At 45.6% G+C, this 23,770-nt stretch overlaps 1 long non-coding RNA gene across 1 annotated transcript; it reads left to right on the forward strand.

Annotated features, from left to right (window-relative positions):
• Positions 1-5,340: 5,340 nt before the first annotated feature.
• LOC140738983 (uncharacterized) lies at positions 5,341-22,922 on the forward strand. Its single transcript, XR_012101504.1, has 3 exons — positions 5,341-5,426; positions 19,854-19,971; positions 22,871-22,922. It is a non-coding gene; the product is annotated as an uncharacterized lncRNA (long non-coding RNA).
• The last annotated feature ends 848 nt before the right edge of the window (positions 22,923-23,770 follow it).

The raw sequence follows: 23,770 nt of genomic DNA on the forward strand, positions 1-23,770 counted from the left end.
AAGGACAAACTCCAAGGCAGAGTACAAAGTAAATGGCAGGATACTTGCGAGTGTGGAGGAGCAGAGGGATCTGGGGGTACATGTCCACAGATCCCTGAAAGTTTCCTCACAGGTAGATAGGGTTGTTCAGAAAGCTTATGGAGTGTTAGCCTTCATAAGTCGAGAGATAGAGTTGTGAGTTAATGATGCAGCTCTATAAAACTCTGGTTAGGCCACACTTGGAGTCCTGTATCCAGTTCCGGTCACCTCACTTAAAGGAAGGATGTGGAAGCATTGGAAAGGGTACAGAGGAGATTTACCAGGATGCTGCCTGGTTTAGAGAGTATGCATTATGATCAGAGATTAAGGGAGCTAGGGCTTTACTCTTTGGAGAGAAGGAGGGTGAGAAGAGACATGATAGAGGTATACAAGATGTTAAGAGGCATAGATAGAGTGGACAGCTAGTGCCTCTTCCCCAGGGCACCACTGTTCAATACAAGAGGACATGGCTTTAAGGTAAGGGGTGGGAAGTTCAAGGGGGCTATTGGAGGAAGGTTTTTTACTCAGAGAGTGGTTGGTGTGTGGAATGCACTACCTGAGTGTTATGACCCCAGCCCCCTCCTTTGAGAGATTCGCAAGAGCCCTAGTCAAGGGGGGGTCAAATGACCCAAGAGAGAGAGGGAGACGTGCTGAAGACCATGTTCCCCAGGGAAGCAGAATAAAGCGACTCTGACTATTGTCTCATGAAAACCACATGTAAAGCCCTCAGGCAAAGTGGGCTGGTCGCTCAACAAGACAAAGGCCTCGGACATAGCCATTGTCTTGGGAGACACCTTTGTGGGATAAGGAATTGGCCTACGTGCAAAATCTCAGGGCAATGTGAGATGGGTGATGGGGAAGGATTGCCTCGCCCCCCTACCCTGATGGACATCTACAACCCTGCCAGTCCAGATAAAAGGTGGGCTGCCGAGGCGGGGCGCCAGACGCACCAGAAGATACGCGAGAATTCCTGCGACTGCGTTTAGAGAGCGACAGCCGGTGGTGGGGTTCGTGTGCGTCCTTCCCTTGCCTGGGATTGGCGACCTCACCACGGAAGAACGGCCTAGCTACAGGGGAAGCCACGGATGAGAGTCCATTCCCCAACGAGACTTCCGACTACCTCCTACAGGTTGGAAAACCTGTCGGGTAAATGTTTAATTCTCTCTCTCTTTCTAACAAAAGTGCACCAACGCGACACCACAACCGACGGCGGCTGGTGGAACTGCAGTGACCGCAAAAAGACTTTTAAATATCCAGTAAACAATATATATCTACATTACCCCTAGACAACTGTAGAGCTTATTTCTGATTGATTATTACTATACCAGTGCTTTAGATTGAGTTGTGACGACGTATATGATCTGAATGTTTTGTATTAACCATACGTTTGTGCCCCTTTATAAATAAAAACGTTTGAAAATAGTAGCACCAGGCTCAGCGGACCCATCTATCTTTGCTGATAAGTCACCCGGTTACTGGGGAACGTAACAAGTGGGTTGCTCGTCCCAGATTTGAAACCAAAGGGGAGGGTCAGTGAATCGGGCTGTAAGTCCAAACTTAAATCTGGTTACGCAGGTAGCCAGACAGGAAACCAGCAAAGATGGATGTGGGTGAATTTATGAGAAATCCGACTGTAGAGGCGCTAGGGACGGCTACCAAATCAGACTTGGTAAATCTGGCAAAGGGGTTAGGCCTCGCAGAGGTGAGGTCATCAATGAAAAAGCAGGAAGTGCGAGGGGTCATAAATCAGTATTACATTGAAAAGGAGGTGTTTGCAGCTGAGGATTTGGAAAATATCCCCGAAAAGAGATTAGCGAGTGGGACAGATCAGGTAGAGTTGGAGAAAGCAAGGTTGGACCATGATCTTAAAGTAAAGCAGCTAGAAGCAGCTGAAAAGGCTGAGGAACGAGCTGAAAGGGAAAAGGAACGAGCTGCAAAGGAAAAGGCTGAGGAAAGGGAGCAGGTGTTCAAACTAAAGGAATTAGAGATGAAACGGGGTCATGAGCTCCAGCTAAAGCAGCTAGAAGCAGAAGCAGAAGAGAAAGAGAGATAAAGGAGCCATGAATTGGAGCTGGACAGGCGAAAGCAAGAGCGAAGAGCTCAAGGGCAAGAGAGAGAGGAGGGGTTTGATGTTAGTCGGGCGTTGAGGTTGGTCCCCCCGTTCGAGGAGACGGATGTTGATAGTTATTTCTTGCTTTTTGAAAAGGTGGCAGTGAATCAGAAGTGGCCCAGAGAGCAGTGGGTGGCGTTGTTACAAAGTGTGTTACGAGGGAAAGCACAGCGGGCATATGCCGCGTTGCCCCCAGGAGGGGAAGGGAATTATGATCAAGTAAAGGAGGCCATTCTCCGAGGTTACGAGTTAGTACCTGAGGCGTATAGACAAAGGTTCCGAGAAGGGTGTGCTCTTGGATCGTTGGTGCACCGCGGAAAAGGTGGCCGAGAATTATGGGCGTCTCAGGGAGTTATTTTTGATTGAGGAATTTAAAGGTTGTGTTCCGGAAGAGATCCGGATGTATTTGAATGAGAGGACAAATCAGTCCATCTCAGAAATTGCTAGGTTCGCAGATGAATATGCCCTAACCCACAAGACAAAGTCTTCCTTGCCAAAAAGTTACCAGAGAGACCGTGGGAACAGTAGAGAAAGTCCGCCGGCTGAGGCGGAGATCCCGCTGGGAGCTAGTGGTAAAATTGAGGAGGAGAGGCAAGATGGCAGGAGAGGTCCTGGCTTGACCTGTTTTAATTGTGGAAAGGTAGGACATATTGCATCTAAATGCTTTGCTCCGAGAAAGGAGCCAGAGAGAGGGAAAGCAGCGATCCCTATCGGGTGTGCAGTGGTAATCAGAAAATCGGCAAGAGGATCCCAGGGGAGCAGAGAGCGCGAGGGGTCGGAGATTTATCTGTCACACGGAACCGTGTCTGTGAGGAAGGGGGACCCGCCAATTCCCATACGGATTTGGAGAGACACGGGGGCGGAGCTATCATTAATTAGCCATAACGTATTACAATTTGGACCTCCGACGGGCGAGGTAGCCCTGAGAGGAATAGGAAAAGGGACAGAAAGGGTGTCTTTGTGTAGGGTCATTTTGGATTGTGAGCTGGTGTATGGATCAGTTGAAATGGGGGTGCCATCAGAATTCCCGAGAACTGACGTGGATGTCCTCTTTGGGAACGATTTAGTAGGAGGAAAAGTTTGGTCGGCCATGACTATGACCCGCCGACCGGTGCATGTTGAGGCCCCGCCCATAGAGTCCCCGAGCTATCCCGCATGCGCGGACACTCGCAGCCTGTCGAGAGCGGCAGCTGAGAAAGCGAGCAGTTTAAAATTGGCCAGTTCTGATTTGGCCCAGACGTCTTTACCAACCCTGTGCCACGAGGGTTTCGAGGGTGGTAAAACGAGGAATAGTAACGTAAAAGGGGGTAAGGGAGAGAAGGTAGATCTGCCCTTAGCGAAGAAAAAGGTCCTAGAGGTAGGAAATAAAGATGAGAAACAGATAAAGCTGTTAAAAGGTCCAGGGTTGGACATGGATGATCTGTCTGGTTTGGCAGGACTATTTGAAGAAGTTGAAAATTCTAAAGGTGTTCCCGATAATGAAATGAGGGCAGTCCTAGATGAAAAGGATGCCATTACCTTGAAGAAGTCTGCTGGGTTGGCAGATGGGGTTGTTTCAGCCCGCGGGGTTTTTACTCCGGAAGTGAGTTGCCAAGAGAGTAACTGGGAGGATCAGGGGAATTTAGAATTTGAAAAGGGTACGGGTATTGAAAGCCTGGAAGAGGCCAATGCCCCGTTTGAGTGTGTCCAAGATGGGGATGCACATGGTCCTGAACCTAGTCACGGAGCTCTGAAAAAATCTGAGGTATTTGACTCAGCTGGACGAGACGGTCGTCCTTTTGGAGCAGATAGACTTGGTTCGGAAAAAAAAGGGTTAACCTTGGGAAGTGTGAGTTCCCAGATGGTTGTGCTGAAGGGGGTGTACAGAGTTAATGTGGAGTTTACGAATGGGGAGATAACTGTTGTTGTGGAGGAGAACGGTAAATCTGTAGTTCCCAAATCGAATGAAAAAAAGTTAAAGTCTAGATTGATGCCTGTGCATCGATTACAGGTTGATTTGGAATGTAAGGGTGCCTCACACGCTATTGTTATTCAAGAAAGCACTGTGAGGAAGCCAAAATTTAAATGCGGCCGGAGAAAAAGGTTCGAACTGAAACACATCAGCCTGCATGGTCTTGACAAAAGGGTTAACTACCTGTGTAGCATTAAAGAATTGGGTGGAAATTCCCATGATGGACTAGGTTGGGGACACAGAGTTAAGAGAATAACCCTCGTGAAAAGAAAAGGCGGGAGAGTACCTCGCCAAATTACTCAAGTTCCCCACGGGGAGACTCTCCGGAAAAGAGGTGATGGTTAATAGAAAATGCCATTTTTAAACAGCAACGCCGGTTGTACGGGTTTGCACCAAAGCCTGTGACTAATAAAGACAACCCCTTTGGAGACCTGCCGGTGAAATAACACGACCGAAACGATTAGTATTTGTATAAACTTTTGTAGATGCACCTAAGCTAAGATCACACCTCCTTAGTTTTGTTGCTGAAGAAAATAAATAAATAGGTGGTTATTGAGCTGAAGTTTGATGCTACCAGACTTTAGTACGGTACGCGATGTTAAGATATTAAAGAAAGGGACACTGTAATTGTTACCTGTTTAGATACTGACTTGAATGTATAACGGTAGTACTCTGTGAAGAGAGGAGCTTGTGTATTGTGTTAAAGAAAAAAAATCCTCTAAGACTCTGTACCAACTTGTTTTTAACCGCTGGTAAAAAACTTTTAAGAGGGGAGGTGTTATGACCCCAGCCCCCTCCTTTGTGAGATTCGCAAGAGCCCTAGTCAAGGGGGGGTCAAATGACCCAAGAGAGAGAGGGAGACATGCTGAAGACCATGTTCCCCAGGGAAGCAGAATAAAGCGACTCTTTGACTATTGTCTCATGAAAACCACGTGTAAAGCCCTCAGGCAAAGTGGGCTGGTCGCTCAACAAGACAAAAGCCTTGGACATAGCCATTGTCTTGGGAGACACCTTTGTGGGATAAGGAATTGGCCTACGTGCAAACTCTCAGGGCAATGTGAGATGGGTGATGGGGGAAGGATTGCCTCGCCCCCCTACCCTGATGGACATCTACAACCCTGCCAGTCCAGATAAAAGGTGGGCTGCCGAGGCGGGGCGCCAGACGCACCAGAAGATACGCGAGAATTCCTGCGACTGTGTTTAGAGAGCGACAGCCGGTGGTGGGGTTCGTGTGTGTCCTTCCCTTGCCTGGGATTGGCGACCTCACCACGGAAGAACAGCCTAGCTACAGGGGAAGCCACGGATGAGAGTCCATTCCCCAACGAGACTTCCGACTACCTCCTACAGGTTGGAAAACCTGTCGGGTAAATGTTTCATTCTCTCTCTCTTTCTAACAAAAGTGCACCAACGCGACACCACAACCGACGGCGGCTGGTGGAACTGCAGTGACCGCAAAAAGACTTTTAAATATCCAGTAAACAATATATATCTACATTACCCCTAGACAACTGTAGAGCTTATTTCTGATTGATTATTACTATACCTGTGCTTTAGATTGAGTTGTGACGACGTATATGATCTGAATGTTTTGTATTAACCATACGTTTGTGCCCGAGGACATGGCTTTAAGGTAAGGGGTGGGAAGTTCAAGGGGGCTATTGGAGGAAGGTTTTTTACTCAGAGAGTGGTTGGTGTGTGGAATGCACTACCTGAGTCAGTGGTGGAGGCAGATACACTAGTGAAATTTAAGAGACTACTGCACAGATATATGGAGGAATTTAAAGTGGGGGGTTATATGGGAGGCAGGGTTTAAGGGTCGGCACAACATTGTGGGCCGAAGGGCAGGTACTGTGCAGTATTGTTCAATGTTCTATATCCAGCAGGCAGTGGAGTGAGAGGGTGCAGAGTGATAGGGCTTTGGCTCAACGGGCTTACGCGGAAACGGGAAGAGGCTTCCTGTGACCCTTGAGTAAAGGGGGAGGTTACAGGTTCATTTATTTAGTAATAACAGTAGCATTAGAGGTATGCATCTAGGATTAGTGTTGTGCTTGGAGTGCCAGATGTGAGGACCCTGGGAGACTCCCAGCCTCCCCAAGGATTACATCTGCACCAGGTGCATTGAGGTGAGGCTTCTTAAGGACTGTGTTTGGGATCTGGAGCTGCAACTTGACCTTCAGCTAATTAGGGAAAGTGAGGAGGTTATTGTTTATACCTATAGAGAGATAGTAGACAGCACTTCTGTGACAGTCCCCCTCAGAAATCAATATATCGTTTTAGATACCGTTGGAGAGGTTGACCTGACAGAGCAAGACCACAGCAAACGAGACTCTGGCACACTGCCCAGTGCCGTGATCAAGGAGAAATGCGGTAGTTATAGGGGATTCCATAGTAAGGGGAACAGACAAGAGATTCTGCGTGACAGACAAGTGTACCCGGATGGTGTGTTGCCTCCCTGGTGCCAGGATATGGGATGTCTCAGATCGGGTCCAGAGTATTCAGAGTAGAGAGGGTTGGTACCAATGACATAGACAGGAAAAGAGAGGAGGTCTTGAAGGAAGATTACTGGGAGCTAGGAAGAAAATTGAAAAGCCGGACCTCCAGAGTATTAATAGACAATAGATGCAGAAGTAGACCATTTGGCCCTTCGAGCCTGCACCGCCATTTTGAGATCGTGGCTGATCATCTACTATCAATACCCGGTTCCTGCCTTGTCCCCATATCCCTTGATTTCCCTATCCATAAGATACCTATCTAGCTCCTTCATGAAATCTCATGATTACTGCCTAAGCCATGCACTAATGAAGGTAAGAATAGCAGAATTAAGCAGATGAATGTGTGGCTAAGTACCTGGTGCAGAGGGCAGGGCTGCAAGTTCTTGGATCATTGGTATCTATTTTTGGGGATATATGGCTTATACAAAAACGATGGGTTACACCTGAACTCAAAGGGTACTAATATCCTGGCGGAGTTGTTTATATTAGCTGTTAGGGAGGGTTTAAACTAAGTTGGCAAGGGGAAGGAAACCAGGGTATTAGGGTCAAAGAAGAGGGAAATAGAAATAAGTCAAAGATACTGTGCAGCAAAGATGGCAAGAAGGACAAGCAGGTGAATAGACAGGGTAATTTGCTGCGCGATAGAAATATAGCAAAATCAGTAACATACTGATCTAAATGTACTGTATTTAAATGCATACAGCATTAAAAATAAAGTGGATGACCTTGTACAGCTACAGGTTAAAAGATATGACATTGTGGCCATCACCGAGTCATGGCTAAATGATGGATATGATTGAGAGCTGAATGTCTGAGGATACACACTGTATAGGAAAGATAGGAAGGTAGGTAAAGGGGGTGGCATGGCCCTGATGGTAAGCAACGATATCAAATCACTAGAAAGAAGGGACATAGGAACAGAAGAGGTGGAATCCTTATGGGTCGAGTTAAGAAATGGGAAGGGTAAAAAGACACTAATAGCAATTATATATAGGCCTCCAAACAGCAGCCGGGATGTGGACTACAAGTTATAGCTGGAAATACAAAAAGCGTGTCAGAAGGATAATGTCAAGATAATTATGGGGGATTTTAATATGAAAGTGTATTGGGAAAGTCAGGAAGGTACTGGATCTCAGGAGAGGGAGTTTGTAGAATGCCTACAGGATGGCTTTTTGGAGCAGCTTGTCCATAAGCCCACCAGGGGATCAGCTGTTTTGGATTGGGCGCTGTGTAATAAACCTGAGGCGATTAGAGAGCTAGAGGTAATGGAACCCCTTGGAAGTAGTGATCATAATATGATTGAGTTCAGTTTCAAATTTGAAAAGGAGAAACTGGTATCAGGTGTATCGCTATTTCAGTGGAACAAAGGAAATTACAGTGGTATGAGAGAGGAACTGGCCGAAGATGATTGGAAAAGTAAGCTAGATGGAGGGACGTTAGAGCAGAATTGGTTGAAATTCCTACAAGAAATAAGGAAAGTGCAGGAAAAATATATTCCAAGAAAAAAGAAAATTATGAATGGAAAAATGGCACAAATGTGGCTAACGAGAGAGGTTAAGGCTAAAATAAAAGCAAAAGAGACAGTGTACAAGGAAGCAAAAATTAGTGGGAAAACTGAGGACTGGACAACTTCTAAAAACTTACAGAAGGAAACTAAGAAAGTCATTAGGAAAGAAAAGATGAATTATGAAAGTAATTTGGCAATTAACATATTGTAGCCCGGGGAAAAGTACACACTCAGGACAACTTTGCAAGCTACGCTATCCAGTGTCGAGTCTTTTACTTGTGAAAATCTAAAGCATCCACATATAAAACATGTCAAATTACCGATATTCTCGAGTCACCAACAAGCATAAACGAATTCACATGGGTATTGTAAATTAATGCTCACCTTTCCTCATGAAGCCCAGTACCTCTGGGGGGAATTGATTCCAATGCCCCAAGATGATTGCCTAAGTACACTTCTAATGATACTGAATAAGATTCGACAGTCACCTGGTTACATTCTCCCCTGCATTCAAGTAATCATCTTTGATTACTCACTCACTACAAGGGTACTTTTAAACTCCTTAACTGCTTCTCTAAAGAGAACTGAACTAAGACTAGCCAGTATCTCAGACACTGCTGCCGGACTTATGGAGGCCTCATCAAGGACTGACCTTGGTTCGCATTGTGGGTTACGGTGCTGTCCAGCATTTACTCCTGCGGGGTGCTGCATCAGCAGGGCTACCAACCTCCGCCCCTGCATTAGCAGTTGTCAGCTCCCCCGTCTCAATCCCAGCAGGTGTCACGTTTTCGGAAGATCTGCTGTCTAGGTTAGGGTCAAGGCTCTGTACACCCTGTTCTGACATATCTTCTACCACTATCACACCAGTTTCTGATTCCTGCCCCAGGGGTGAGCTGGCCTGAGATACTGGAGTTTGCAGTCCCCTTTGGGGAGCTGGAGTAGGATGGTTCTCACGGGGCCTTAGGTCTACCCTGTTCACCCTCTTGCTAGGCCCACCCTCCCAAGGTTCCCAGTACCTCTACCACCCTGTAGACGATTGGATTCCAAGCATCCTGGATCTTATTACAGACCTAATGGTCTGTTCCTCAGGTAAACCAGCACATTGACATCAACTTTGGGACAGTAAATGTTGTCCTCCTGCCAGGCAATGTGTTCTGCTGCCTTCTGTTCGGAGTATTCTTTTCCTCTGGCATGCACCTCCCTCAGTCGGCCCTGGTGTACAGCTAGCGTTGGGAGTATTCCCTTGCATCCGACTACTTACATCACTAGTGCCCACTTCCCAAGCTCAAATCTGCTTAACCCTACAGCTGTTAATTCCAGCAGTAACCAGTAGCAGGTCAAGAGCAGTGCCGCAATTGATCAAACTACAGACCCATGAAACGCCGCATCTTCTGATACAGGCTCAGGCTCCCCTGCATTTGGCTGCCTAGAGAGTGCATCAGCCACGGTATTGCTCTGACCCGGACGATACTGGACATTGAAGTCAAACCCTGACAGCTGAGAGATCCATCTTTGCTCCACTGCACCCAACTTGGCAGTTTTCAAGTGTGATAGGGGGTTATTGTCAGTGATTACAGACCCAGCAGGTAGGTGCTCAGTATCTTTTCCAAATACTCCGACTACTGTTCTTTTTCCAGTAGTGTGCATCTGCACTTTCTGGAAAACATCTCTCCGATCAGAATCCAGCTTCCCTTCTAGGGCAGTGTCAAACTCTGCATAGACAAGTTGCCTACACTGGCTGATAATGTTCATGCTTACAATACATGGGATAGGTGGTTTGGTGCCACCAGGATCCCTGTCTGTTAGAAAGCCACAATTTGGTATCTTCATGCCCCTTGCTTGAACCTCTAGCTCTAGATACCCAAGGTAAGGAATATCAAGACCGTTTACAGCTGTTAGCCTAAGCCAGCCAGCAGTAGACAACAGATCTTCGTCCTCTCCGTTCAAGTGTTCGCGAAAGAACTGCTCGGTCAGGGTGCTTACTTGATTACCTGTGTCCAACAGACAACGGACCTGATATTGCAAGCTCAACTGGACATGTTCCTCTCGCGCATTGCAGCAACTGGTCACGGGATAGCGGTACATCCTCCGTATCTATGAGGTTCCGCCAAATTGCCCGACTCCCAACCTCTTGAGGGCAGGAGGATGCAGACTCCACTTCCCTTGGACCCTGCTTCTGTGGGCAATTCTTGGCCAAATGGCCCTCCCACCTGACACTTGAAACATATTGGTTGCCCATCTTCTGTGAACCTAGGCTGTAAATTACGTCTGCTGCTAGTAGCGCGTATAAACTCCCTCTGTACAGTGAGATCTTTCACTGCTCGAGTCAATTCACAAAGGGCTTTGCCCTGCTCTGTGACTACTTTAAGGACGTCATCTAATGTGACAGACTCAGATTCCCAAGCTTTAACAATCGAGCACTGTGCCTGACTACTGCTACACTTTGACTTTCCAGACTTCGTATTTCCCAGGGGCTCTTCTGCGAGCCACAGATGAGCCTTCTCTCACACTTCTATCATTGAGGACTCGGGGTGGTTCCGCACGATTCTGTGGAGTCCCTTCTGAGGGAAGGATCCCTGATCTCCTCTATAAATTGATCTCTTAGTACCACCCTCTTATTGGTCACGGCATCAGGGGAGTGCTTCAGTATCAAGTTAAGAGCTTGGGCTAGGGCATGTGAAAACTCTCTTACATCTTCACCCTCAAGCTGTTTGCGACTGTAGAAGCTATGCCACAGCTGGGGTGCGCTACGCTTGTCTCTAAAAGCTTCCCCGAAATAGGTGAACAAGTCATCAGCCTGGTCTTCCCCGTCATCACTGCGCATACGTGCTTCCTCTAAGGCTGCACCCCTGAGCAGGGACATGACAAAGTCATACTGAATCTGGTCAGACTGATTTCTACTATGAAGTGCACGTTGAATTTCTACTATGAACGTTGCAAGTTATCTTCAATAAAGTCATCAACAGACCTCCCATCTTTCTCAACATCCCCGTAAATGGAACAATGTGTTTTTCTGTTGAGACATTTTTGCTTAATTTATCTATGGTTGCCATGGTTTCATCATACCTATTACGCAATTCCCTAATTTGCTCATTCAAATCAAGTTCAACTGGTTTGTCCTCTGAGCGTGACATAGTAAAAGCTCAAGTCTTTAAAGTTTTCACAAGCCTGCAAAAGGAGTTCATGCCGTTCTTTGCTGCAAATGCGATTGCTTCACGGCCCGCCGTTCCCTGGATCCACGTCACAGCTCTGCGTCCTGACATCAGTTGCTGACGTCCCAGCCCAGTCCCGAGGCTCTCCACACGGCCACAGGCGCCCTCTCCTTCCGCCTGAAGGGGACAGTGGTCCTGTCGTCACCACTACCATATTAGGTTTTGTAGATTATACTGCATACAACAATCAGAGACCCTCTAAACTGGCTTGGAATTAGCCCCACTCCTGGTACCAAATGTTGTAGCCTGGGGAAAAGTACACACTCAGGACAACATCTACTTTTTCGGGTTTTAATTCCTTTATCTGTTTTAGATGTTTAAGTGCCAGAAGAGGGTCTTAAAACAAAACGAATGACTTTACAATCAGGTCCCGCCGTTACAATCTCTGTTTAACCTTCAATCCACACACTTGTGTCTCGACCAATTGCGTATGCAGTATAAAAATACAAAGAAAACCGCACGAAACTAATACAGTTCTAATACGGTAGTGGCAATTCTGAAGGAACACAATACAAACAACATTAGAATCCTCCCCCCAACCCTGTACCTTATACATAGCAGCGAAAAATATAAGCGAGTACATCTCATGTGTACTACACACGTGCTGAACCCCTGAATGGGGACCATCACCGGATGCGGTGCAAAGCGGGGGGCAAACATAAGTGGAGATGTGGAGAAAGCGAACCAGCTGAACAACTTCTTCAATAGGTTCGACAGCACAATCTCATCCTCACCGCAGAACTCCACACCAGGCTTGTCTTTCTACTCGTCCTCCCTCTTACTTCCCTCACAGGAAAATAGCCACTCACAGGAGACCTTGCCCACGCCCAGGATTACGGCTGCACAGGTGGAAGGTCAACTGAGGAAGATCTGTACCAGCAAGGCGGCTGGACCGGATGGAGTATCCCCACGATTACTGAGGGCCTGTGCGACTGAGCTGGGAGAACCACTACAGCGCATCTTCAACATGAGCCTGGAGCAGAGAAGAGTACCCAGACAGTGGAAAACATCCTGTATTGTCCCGGTACCGAAGAAACCACAACCAAAGGAGTTGAATGACTTCAGACCTGTTGCCTTGACGTCGCACGTGATGAAGACCATGGAGTGGCTGATAATACAGAATCTGAGGCCACAAACCAGGCACGCCCGGGATCCTCTTCAGTTTGCGTATAAGGAGAAGGTGGGAGTGGAGGATGCTATCACGTATTTGCTGCACAAATCCCTCTCTCACCTGGATGGGGTCAGTGGTGCTGTGAGGATTACATTCCTGGACTTCTCTAGTGCCTTTAACACCATCCAGCCCAAGATCTTAAGGCACAAACTAACGGAGATGAGAGTAGACTCTCACATGGTGGATTGGATAGTGGACTACTTGACAGATAGACCTCAGTATGTGCGGTTGGGAGACTGTAGGTCTGACACGGTGGTCAGCAGCACAGGAGCGCCGCAGGGAACTGTACTCTCTCCGGTCCTGTTCACCCTGTACACATCAGACTTCCAATATAACTCGGAGTCCTGCCATGTGCAGAAGTTCGCTGATGACACGGCCATAGTGGGGTGTGTCAGGAATGGACAGGAGGAAGAGTATAGGAAACTGATACAGGACTTTGTGATATGGTGCAACTCAAACTACCTGCGTCTCAATATCACCAAGACCAAGGAGATGGTGGTGGACTTTAGGAGATCTAGGCCTCTTATGGAGCCAGTGATCATTAATGGAGAATGTGTGGAGCAGGTTAAGACCTACAAGTATCTGGGAGTACAGTTAGACGAGAAGCTAGACTGGACTGCCAACACAGATGCCTTGTGCAGGAAGGCACAGAGTCGACTGTACTTCCTTAGAAGGTTGGCGTCATTCAATGTTTGTAGTGAGATGCTGAAGATGTTCTATAGGTCAGTTGTGGAGAGCGCCCTCTTCTTTGTGGTGGCGTGTTGGGGAGGCAGCATTAAGAAGAGGGACGCCTCACGTCTTAATAAGCTGGTAAGGAAGGCGGGCTCTGTCGTGGGCAAAGTACTGGAGAGTATAACATCGGTAGCAGAGCGAAGGGCGCTGAGTAGGCTACGGTCAATTATGGAAAACCCTGAACATCCTCTACATAGCACCATCCAGAGACAGAGAAGCAGTTTCAGCGACAGTTTGCTATCGATGCAATGCTCCTCAGACAGGATGAAGAGATCAATACTCCCCAATGCCATTCGGCTTTACAATTCAACCGCCAGGAGTAAGGTATGTTAAAGTGCCGGGGTTAGGACTCAATGTATTTAAGTAAACTACTTAAGAACTTTTTAAAAGCTATTATTAATGCTTTTTGAGAGGGTGATTTTAGATGCATATCATATTTTTACTGAGTTAAGTATTGTATGTAATTAGTTTTGCTACAATAAGTGTATGGGACATTGGAAAAAATGTTGAATTTCCCCATGGGGATGAATAAAGTATCTATCTATCTATCTATCTATCTATCTATCTAAATGTTCACGTTACGCTGTTACATGCACAATCAGTCATGATACAATAAAGTTAGACAAAAGGTATGCTTTGGCACAACTTCTACACAATATTGCCTGGTAATTAAATTACAGGAAGTCTGACATACTTGGCTGGTGAGGAACTTTGCGAGCCACGCTATCCAGCATCGAGTCCTGTACTTTTGAAAATCTAAAGTATCCACATGTAAAATATGTCAAATTACCAATATTCTTGAGTCGCCAACAAGCATAAATGAATTCACATGGATATTGTAAATTAATGCTCACCTTTCCTCAATAAGCCCAGTACCTCTGGGGGAGCTTGATTCCAACACCCCAACTACTTCTGCAGCAGAAAGCAAAATGGTCTCCCCACTATCCTGCACGTGCGTAATGATGTCACCATCTCCACTTAAAGGCACGGACAACTATTCTAGCATTACCCGGATGATTGCCTAAGTACACTTCTAATGATACTGAATAAGATTCGATGGTCACCCAGTTACAAACATAAAAAAGGATACTGTTACGTACCCCGTAACTGGGTGTCTTACCAGCAAAGATAGAAGTATCCGTTGGAGTCTGGTGGTACTATTTTCAACAGTGTTTATTAGTAAAATATACAAAACAATATCAATGCAAATATACAGATAATACACGTTAGCAATACTAAACCTAGAAGTGTGGGTATAATAATAATTAATAATAAACAAACTCTATCGTTGTCTAGGGGATAATGAATTGTCATATGTGAATATAAATTTCAGTTCAGTTCATACAGGCTGAGGTAGTTGTTGGTCGATGTGTTGTAATTGTTGGAGAGAGAGAGAGAGAGAGGGCGATCAAACAGTGACAGCTATTGTCTTGCAAACCTTCCTTTACGATCTTGATCCATCGATGTGTTGTTGTGGCCATTCAAGTATGACCCCTCTGTCCTTTAGCTAGACCGTTCTTCTGTGGTGGACTCGTCACCCAGGCAAGGGAGGACACACACACAAGCCCCCACCGGCCTGGCTATAAACACTGTGAGTTAAAATTTACCGATCCATTCGGTCTCCGATGCCCCCACACCTTCTCGTGGGTTTCTGATGCTCACTAGTGTGTCTCCTGGTGCGTCTGAGGGGTGTCACCCCAGACCTCACTTTTATCCCCATTCAGGTGTCAATCAGGTTTGAATGACTTAACCCATCAAACCAGCCCACTCTGGCTGTCCACTGAGGAATTTTAATCAGGATGGTACCACATAAACAGCCCTCTCCACAGCCATAAGTCTCTCGGGAGTCTGAACATGGTGGATAAACATATCTCTCTCTCAGGCTGTTATCAGTAACAGATGTCCTGGCCTGTTTTCTTTTGTCTCTCTTACTCTCTCGTTAACAGCCTGGCAACAGTAACAGTTTGTGATTCTCCCAGGGGAGGGGACATGGGCAACTCTGCACCCTTCTGCCCATCAGAGTTGTTCATCCTTCGTAACAATACTAAGAGTTTTTTTTAAATATATGAAGAGTAAAAGAGTGACATGGGTAGATATAGGACCGATTGAAAATGATGCTGGAGAAATTATAATGGGTAACAAAGAGATGGCAGAGGAACTAAATGAGTATTTTGCATCTGTCTTCACAGTGGAAGACATTAGCAACATAGCTGATAGCCAGAGGTCTCAAGGAATAGAATTAGGTACAGTCAAGATTACTAGAGCAGAAGTGCTTGGGAAGCTAAATGGACAAAGGATAGATAAGTCTCCTGGACCGGATGAGGTGCACCGACGGGTTCTGAAGGAGGTGGCTTTGGAGATTGTGGAGGCATTGGAAATGATCTTCCAGGAATCAATAGACTCTGGCATGGTTCCGGAGGACCATTTGCAACCGGAAGGTTGCAAATGTAGTTCCGCTGTTTAAGAAAGGAGGGAGGCAGCAAAAAGAAAATTACAGACCTATTAGTCTGACATTGGTAGTTGGAAAGTTATTGGAGTCGATCCTGAAGGACAAGTTTATGAAATACCTCGAGGTGCTTGATAAGGTAGGCCCAAGCCAGCATGGTTTCTTGAAGGGAAGGTCCTGCCTCACCAACCTATTGGAATTTTTTGAGGTATTCTCAAATAAGATTGACAAGGGAGAGATTGTGGATGTTGTTTATTTGGATTTTCAAAAGGCCTTCGATAAGGTGCCACATAAGAGGCTGCTTAATAAGATGAGAGCCCATGGAATTACAGGAAAGATATTGGAATGGGTGGAGCATTGGCTGATAAGTAGAAAGCAAAGGGTGGGAATAAAGGGATCCTATTCTGGTTGGTTGCCAGTTACTAGTGAAGTTCTGCATGGGTTGGTGTTGGGGCCACTTCTTTTTACACTGTATATTGATGATTTAGATTATGGATTAAATGATTTAAGTTTGCAGATGACACCAAAGTAGGTGGATCAGCAGGAAGTGTTGAAGAAACGGAAAGGTTGCAGAGAGACTTGGTCAGTTTAGGAGAGTGAGCAAAGAAATGGCAGATGAGATACAATGTTGAGAAATGTATAATTGTACATTTTGGAAGAAGAAATAATTGGGCAGATTATTATTTAGATGGGGAGAAAATTCAAAAATTGGAAGTGCAAAAGGGACTTGGGGGTCCTTGCGCAGGATACCCTAAAGGTTAAGCGCAAGGTTGGATTGGCAGTAAGGAAAGAGAATGCTATGTTGGCATTCATTTCAAGAGGAATAGTGTATAAGAGTAAGGAGGTGTTGATGAGGTTCTATGGGGCACTGGTGAGACCTCATTTGGAATACTGTGTGCAGTTTTGGGCCCCCTGTCTCAGATGGGACGTACTGATGTTGGAGAGAGTTCAGAGAAAATTTACAAGGATGATTCCTGGAATGCAGGGGCTAACATATGAGGAGTGTTTGTTGGCTCTTGGCCTGTATTCATTAGAGTATAGAAGAATGAGAGGGAATCTCATAGAAACATTTCAAATGTTGAAAGGGTTGGACAGAGTAGATGTGGAAAGGCTGTTTCCCTTGGTGGGTGAGTCCAGGACTAGAGGCCACAGTCTTAGAATTAGAGAGTACCCAACTAAAACAGAGGTGAGGAGAAATTATTTTAGCCAGAGGGTCGTGGATTTATGGAATTCATTGCCACATACAGCTATGGAGGCCCGATCATTGAGGGTGTTTAAGGAGGAGATTGATAGGTATCTAATTAGTCAGGGTATCAAGGGATATGGGGAAAAAGCCAGAAATTGGAACTAGATGGGAGAATAGTTTAGCTCATGGTGGAGTGGCGGAGCAGACTCAATGGGCCGAATAGCCTACTTCTGCTCCTTTGTCTTGTGATCTTGTGATAACCTAGCCATTGCAGGAGAGTCAGGACTGACTGCTCAATATTCCAGGGTTCCTGATGAAGAAAGTGGATGTTGTCTATATGGAGTTTGGGAAGGCATTTAACAAAGTCCCACATGGGAGGTTGGTCAAGAAGGTTCAGTTACTCGGCATTCAAGATGAAGTAGAAATTGGATTTATGGGAGAAGCCTGAAAGTGGTAGTAGAAGGTTGCCTTTCTGACTGGAAGCCTGTGACTAGTGTGCCACAGAGGTCAATCTTTTGTTGTTTGTCATCTATGTCAATGATCTGGCAGGAACACCCATGTTTCCCAACTCTGCTTTTTATTAGTTAACCAATCCTCTATCCATGCTAATACATCAACCCCAACTCTATGCATCCTTATAGATAAGTCTTTTGTGAGGCACCTTCTGGAAATCAAAGTAAATAATGTCCATCTGTCCTCTCTATTCACTGCGCTCATTATATCTGTAAAGAACTCCAGTAAGTTTGTCAACTGGGACCTGCCTCTGCTGAACCCATGCTGCGTCTGCCTGATGGGTCCATTTTTTCCAGATGCCTCACTATTTCTCCTTCAATAATAGCTTCAAACATTTTCCCAACTACAGATGTTAAACTAACTGGCCTAAAGTTACCTGCCTTTTGCCTACATTCTTTTTTGAACAGTGGCCTTACATTTGCTGTCTTTCAATCCACCAGGACCTACCTAGAGTCCAGAGAATTTTGATAAATCATCAGCAAGGCCTCTACCATAACTTTCATTTCTTTCTGTACTCTGGGATGCATCCCATCAGGACCAGGGGGTCTATCTTCAGGCCCAAAAGTTTGCTCAGCAGTATCTCTTTAATGATCACTATTGATTCGAGGTCATCACCTCCCATCGCATCCATAACATCTCCTTGGCATGCTAGATGTGTCCTCCACCATGAAGACTGACACAAAATAGTCATTCAAAGCCGCTGCCATGTTGTCATTACCCAATATCAATTCCCCCTTCTTGTCCTCCAAGGGACCTACATTCACTTTAGCCACCCTTTTCTGCTTTATTTAATTATAAAAATTTTTACTATCTGTTTTTATATTTTGTGCGTTTATTTTCATAATCTAGCTTCCCTTTCTTTATTGCTCGCTTTGTGGTACTTCGTTGGTTTTGTAGGCTTTCCCAACCTGCCAGTTTCTCACTACTCTTGGTGACTTTGTATTCACAAGCTTTAAGTTTGGTGCCTTTTATTTCCTTAGTTATCCAAGGCTGGCTCTCCCCACCCTTACCGTCCTTGCTTTTAACTGCAATATACTTTTGTTGAACACTGTGAAAAATCTCTTTGAAAGTCTTCCACTGTTCCTCAACCATCCCACCATATAACTTGTGTTCCTAGTCTACACTAGCCAAATCCTCCCTCGTCCCACTGTAGTCTCCATTGTTCAGGCATGATACATTGGTTTTAGATTGAACTATTGCACCGTCCATTTGCATGAGAAACTCAATCATACCGTGATCACTCATTCCAAGTGGATCCCTAACTACAAGATCACTAATTTTACCTGTCTCATTGCACAGGACCAGATCTAAGATGGCAAGTTCCCTTGTAGGTTCATCACGTATGCATTCTATGAAGTCCTCCCCAAGACTGCCTCGACCAGTGAATGTTGAAAGGCCAAGATAGAGAGGATGTTTTTGTTGGTACAGACGCCTGCCAGGTCATTGGGTGTATTCAAGGCAGAGGTTGATAGGCTCTTGATTAGTCAGGATGTGAAAGGTTATAGGGAGAAGGCAGAATAGGGTTGAGAGGGAAAATAGATCAGCCATGATGAGATGATGGAGCAGACTTGGTGGGCTGAATGGGCTTATTTTGCTTCTATCTCTTATAGTTTTTAGATATATTGTATGTGTTAAAATGGGTTAATGTGTTAAAGAGGGATACCTCTTATATGGGAACAGATCTTTAGTCATCAGGGTAATTGAGTATTTTAAAATCTACCATATTTCCTGTCTTTATTCCTGCTGCCCTACCAGAAGGAAAACTAAACAACATTTGCCTCCTTCCAGCGTAAATCCACCCACCTTCTTTACCTCCCTCCCACTGCAGCCTAGGATACATCTCATCAGGCTCTGGGGATTTCACCATCTTTATATCAATGAAGAAACCAAGATAGCTAATACCTCCTCCATTTTTAATCCTAACCTACTCTAGAATTTCACACCCCAAATTAATTCTCCAATGACAATGTGTTCGTGAGTGTATCTAGGTTGTGTTTATTTTCGATCACGTCCTCTGGCTCGACGCATTGAATGCCCATTTGATCATTTGTGCCCATTCTTTCATAATTAATCTCCTGATTTTAAGAAAAGTGCTTTGGAATTTTCTTTAATCTTACCTGCCTTAATCTAGTTCTGCCCTGCTAATTTTGTTTTATGTATCCCTTATCTCTATACTCCAGTGTTCCATTCCTTCTATTTGTTTATTTCAAGATCCTGTAACCATCTGTGCTTCACTGGACTTATTGAGAGGTGGCTCCATGAATGTGCAACTAACCTCTATGATGCCTTAAGTGGCAGCGTTATACCTTTAGCAATGTGCTAATAGCAGCAACATTTGTCTAGTGTCTTCCTCTGTGTGGTTTCAATGGGACAGAGTCAGAATGTCCCACATCCAATGATTGGTCTCACTAACCATAACCTTTCATTTGGAAGTTAAATTGTGTACAGGCTTTTTCCCATGAAGACTCAGTCTCATTTTAGTTAACCCGTAATTATTTATTTTTTATTTATTTAGATATGCCTCATGAGCTGCACCACAGGGTAATTTACAACGACCAACTAACATACTAACCACTACATCTTTGGAATGTGGGAGGAAACCAGAGCACTTGGGGGAAACCCACATGGTCACGGTAAGAACATACAAACACTTCATGGATGTGTGGAATTGCACTCTAACCTCTGACACTCTGGGCAGTAATAGCATCGTGTTAACCAGTATGCTACTGTAGCACCCATAAATGATGTTATCTATCATGTCAAAACTCCAGACTAATCCCTCACACTTGCCCACTGACACTTCATCGACCTACCAAATCATTACCTAGAATTTAATTTACTACTTCCCAGTCCCTGGTAGCACCATGTATGTGATGATGATGATGATGATGACATCTGTTAGTCTCGCAAGACCATGGATCTGAGCCTGGAAAGTCTTTGCTTCAGTCTGTGTTGGTAGAGCAGCATCTGTTGTGGCTGTAGAGGCCCACATGGGAGTGACAGTCTCGACTGCAGCAACTGCACTTGAAGGCGCTGTCCTCCAGTGTTGTCTTGGTGCTGTATTTTCGGCGAGTGCGCTTTCCTTTAGCAGCAAGCCTCAGTTTCTCTTCTCCTCTTTTTAGACCATAGTTCCAGCCTCCAGTAAGAGCAATTGCTTGCAATGTCCTCCCACTTCTCAACGTTCATGTTCAGTGACTTCATGTCTCTCTTGCAGACATCTTTGAAATGAAGATGGGGCCACCCTTGTGCTCTCTTGCCAGAGGCCTGTTCCCCGTACAGCAGGTCTTACGGGATCCTCCCATCTGACGTGCGGCGTATGTGGCCCAGCCAGTGGAGACATCATTGCTGGAGCAGGGTGAAAAGGCTAGGTATTTGGTCACGGGCCAGGACCTCAGTGTTGGTGCCTCGGTCAGTCCACTTGATGTCCAGGATGCATCCCAGGCAGCGAAGATGGAAGACATTGAGACACTGCTCTTGTCTGAAGTAGAGGCTCCAGGTCTCGCTGCTGTAAAACAGTGTGCTGAGGATGCAGGCCCTGTAGACTGCAATCTTGGTGTGCGTCGTCAGCTTTCTGTTCTCCCAGATTCTCCTTATCAGCCTGTTGAATGTTGAGGCTGCTCGTCTGATCCATCTGTTGATCTCGGGGTCTAGGGAGAGACTGTCCATGATGGTGGAGCCAAGGTCTATAAACTCGTGACTACCTCCAACTCATAGTTGTTGATGGCAATGGCACAGGGGTTCTCAACGCCTTGGCCCAACATGTCGGTCTTCTTCAGGCTGATGGTCAAGCTAAAGTCCTGACAGGCTGGTGAGAAGCTGGTGTTGCAGATGCTCTTCAGACTGTGTTGCAACTCTGCAAACACACTCTGCAAACAACATGTCTCTGATGAGTGCTTCACAAACCTTGGTTTTTGCCTTCAGCCAGGAGAGACTGAACAGCCTTCCGTCTGATCTGGTGTGGAGGTAGATACCATCAGTTGATGTTCCAAAGGCGTGCTTCAGCATGACTGTGAAGAAGATGCTGAACAGGGTTGGGGCACAGAACCCTATGGAACACCACTAGTCATCAGCATACAGCCAGAAAGCTCCCTTTACTGCCACTCTTTGCCTGCTGACAAACAGCCACTGCTTTATCCATGCTAGAATCTTTCCTGTAATACCTTGGGCTCATAGCTTGTTAAGCAGCCTCATGTGTGGCACCTTATCAAAGGCTTTCTGAAAATCCAAGTACACAACAGATTTTCCTTTGTCTGTCCTGCTTGTTTGCGCCATAAGATCACATACATTAACAAACTAGGATACACAAGACCTTGGATGCCTATAGGTGGCAGCAGAGAAGATATGTGATGTTTGTAAGACTATTTATTCACCCTGGATACCTCTCCCTTGCTTCTTCATCTCTACCTTCCTCCATCTCTGGAGACATATCATCTACCCATCTTTAATAAACCCACCAACTGCCACACCTCTTCCCACCTGTCACAGGTAAAAATGTTATTCCCTTCTCTCAGTTCCTCCTCAGCTTCCACCTCATCTATTTTCAGGATGAGAGGGAGATGTCCTCTTTTTCAGAAGACGGGGGTTCCCCTCTACTGCTCCTGATGGTCCACACCTGCATCTCCTCCAGTTCCCGCACATCGCCCTCATCCCCCACCGACGTTACCCTTGTCATCACCTACCACCACATGACCCTCCAAATTGAACATGTCCCCCCACCGCCTTCTTCCTTATCCCTGTGGACTCTTCACCCCCTTTCCCCCCTCACATCACCTTTACCTTCCTCCCTCCGATTCTCTGCTTCCCTCTCTTTATTCCATTTTCTCCTATCATTTACTTCTCCAGTCCTTTGCCTCATACCTTTCACTTTCCAGCTTCTTACACAATTCCCTTTCTCTCCACACTCTCACTTTCTTATCTACCCCCCTCACCTGGACTCATCTGCCATTTGGTGCTCCTCTCCCTACCTTCCCCCTCCCCAACATAATTTTACTGGGTTTTGTCCCATTTCTTTCCAGTCCTGATATAGTCCAAAATGACAGTTGTTTCCCTCCACAGATGCTGCCTGACCTGCTGAGTTTCTCCATCATTTTGTGTGTGTGTGGCTTTGTAGGTTGTTTGCCTTCATTTGGTGAAGCATAGAATAAAAGAGTAGGAAAGTTCTGGAACAGCATCATAGAATATTGGTAAGTTAGGTCACAGCTGCAAAATAGTGTATAGCCCTGGTAACTGAGGGACTGGCTGTGGACTTCAGAAAGGGGAAGTCTGGAGAACATCAAGGGTCAGCAGTGAAGAGGGTGGTCGGTTTTAAAGTCATAGGTGCCAGCATCTATGTAGATCTGTCCTGGGCCCAACATACTGTACTGATGCAGTCAGCAACTGCATTTCATTAGGAATTTGATGAAAATTGGTCTCACAAAAGACTAGCAAATTTTTTTAATCATTCTTGTGACCCTCCCCAATGCCAGCATGTCTTTTCTTAGATAAGGGGCCCAAGACTGCTCACCACAAAAAGCTGTTGCTTAACTTCTACAGAAGCACAATTGAAACCATCCTGACCAACAGTGCCACAGTGTGGTATGCTAGCTGAGCGACAAGACCTGCATCGTGCGGTGAAGGCAGCCCAGCAAATTATCAGGATGGAGCTCCCAGCACTGGACACCATCTATTCCAACAGACTCAGGAGGAAAGCAATCAGTATAACCAGAGACACCACACCGGACACTCCCTGTTTGACCCGCTTCCGTCCAGCAAAAGGTTCAGGACACTAAAAACCAGAACAAATAGACTGAGCAACAGCTTCTACCCCAGAGCTGTGGCCTCCATCACACCACAGAACAATGACTGAAACTGTGAGCACATACAAGGAGTCAAATACTTGCACTAATGGCACTTTGTGCATTACTGTGACATTCTGGTGCTGCTGTAACTGATTTTCTGCTACTTATCTATTTAATACTGTTTTTCTATTACTGTCTTGTTTTTATCTACCACTTTGTTTGACTGCTTGAGAGGAAGCCAAACAGAGTTTCATTGTACCTATGTATAATGACAATAAAGATCATTCAATCAATCAATTCATACTTCAAGTGCAGTCTGACCAGTGCCTTATAAAACCTCAGCATCACATCTTTGCTCTTGTATTCTAGTCCTCTTGAAATGAATGCTGTCATTGCACTTGTCTTTCTTACCACCAACTTAACCTGCACAAGGACTCCGAAGTCCATTTGCGCTTCTGATTTCTAAATTAACTCCCCATTTAGAAAGCTGTCTGTGCCTTTATTCCTTGTACCAAAGTGCATAACTATACATTCCCAATGCTGTATTCCATTTTCCATTTCTTTGCCCATTCTCCTAATCTGTCTAAATCCTTCTGCAGACTCACTGCTTCCTCAGCAGTATCTGTCACTCCACCTATCTTCGTACAGTCCACAA

Source organism: Hemitrygon akajei, chromosome 14 (genome assembly GCF_048418815.1).
Source record: "Hemitrygon akajei chromosome 14, sHemAka1.3, whole genome shotgun sequence".
Classification (NCBI taxonomy): domain Eukaryota; kingdom Metazoa; phylum Chordata; class Chondrichthyes; order Myliobatiformes; family Dasyatidae; genus Hemitrygon; species Hemitrygon akajei.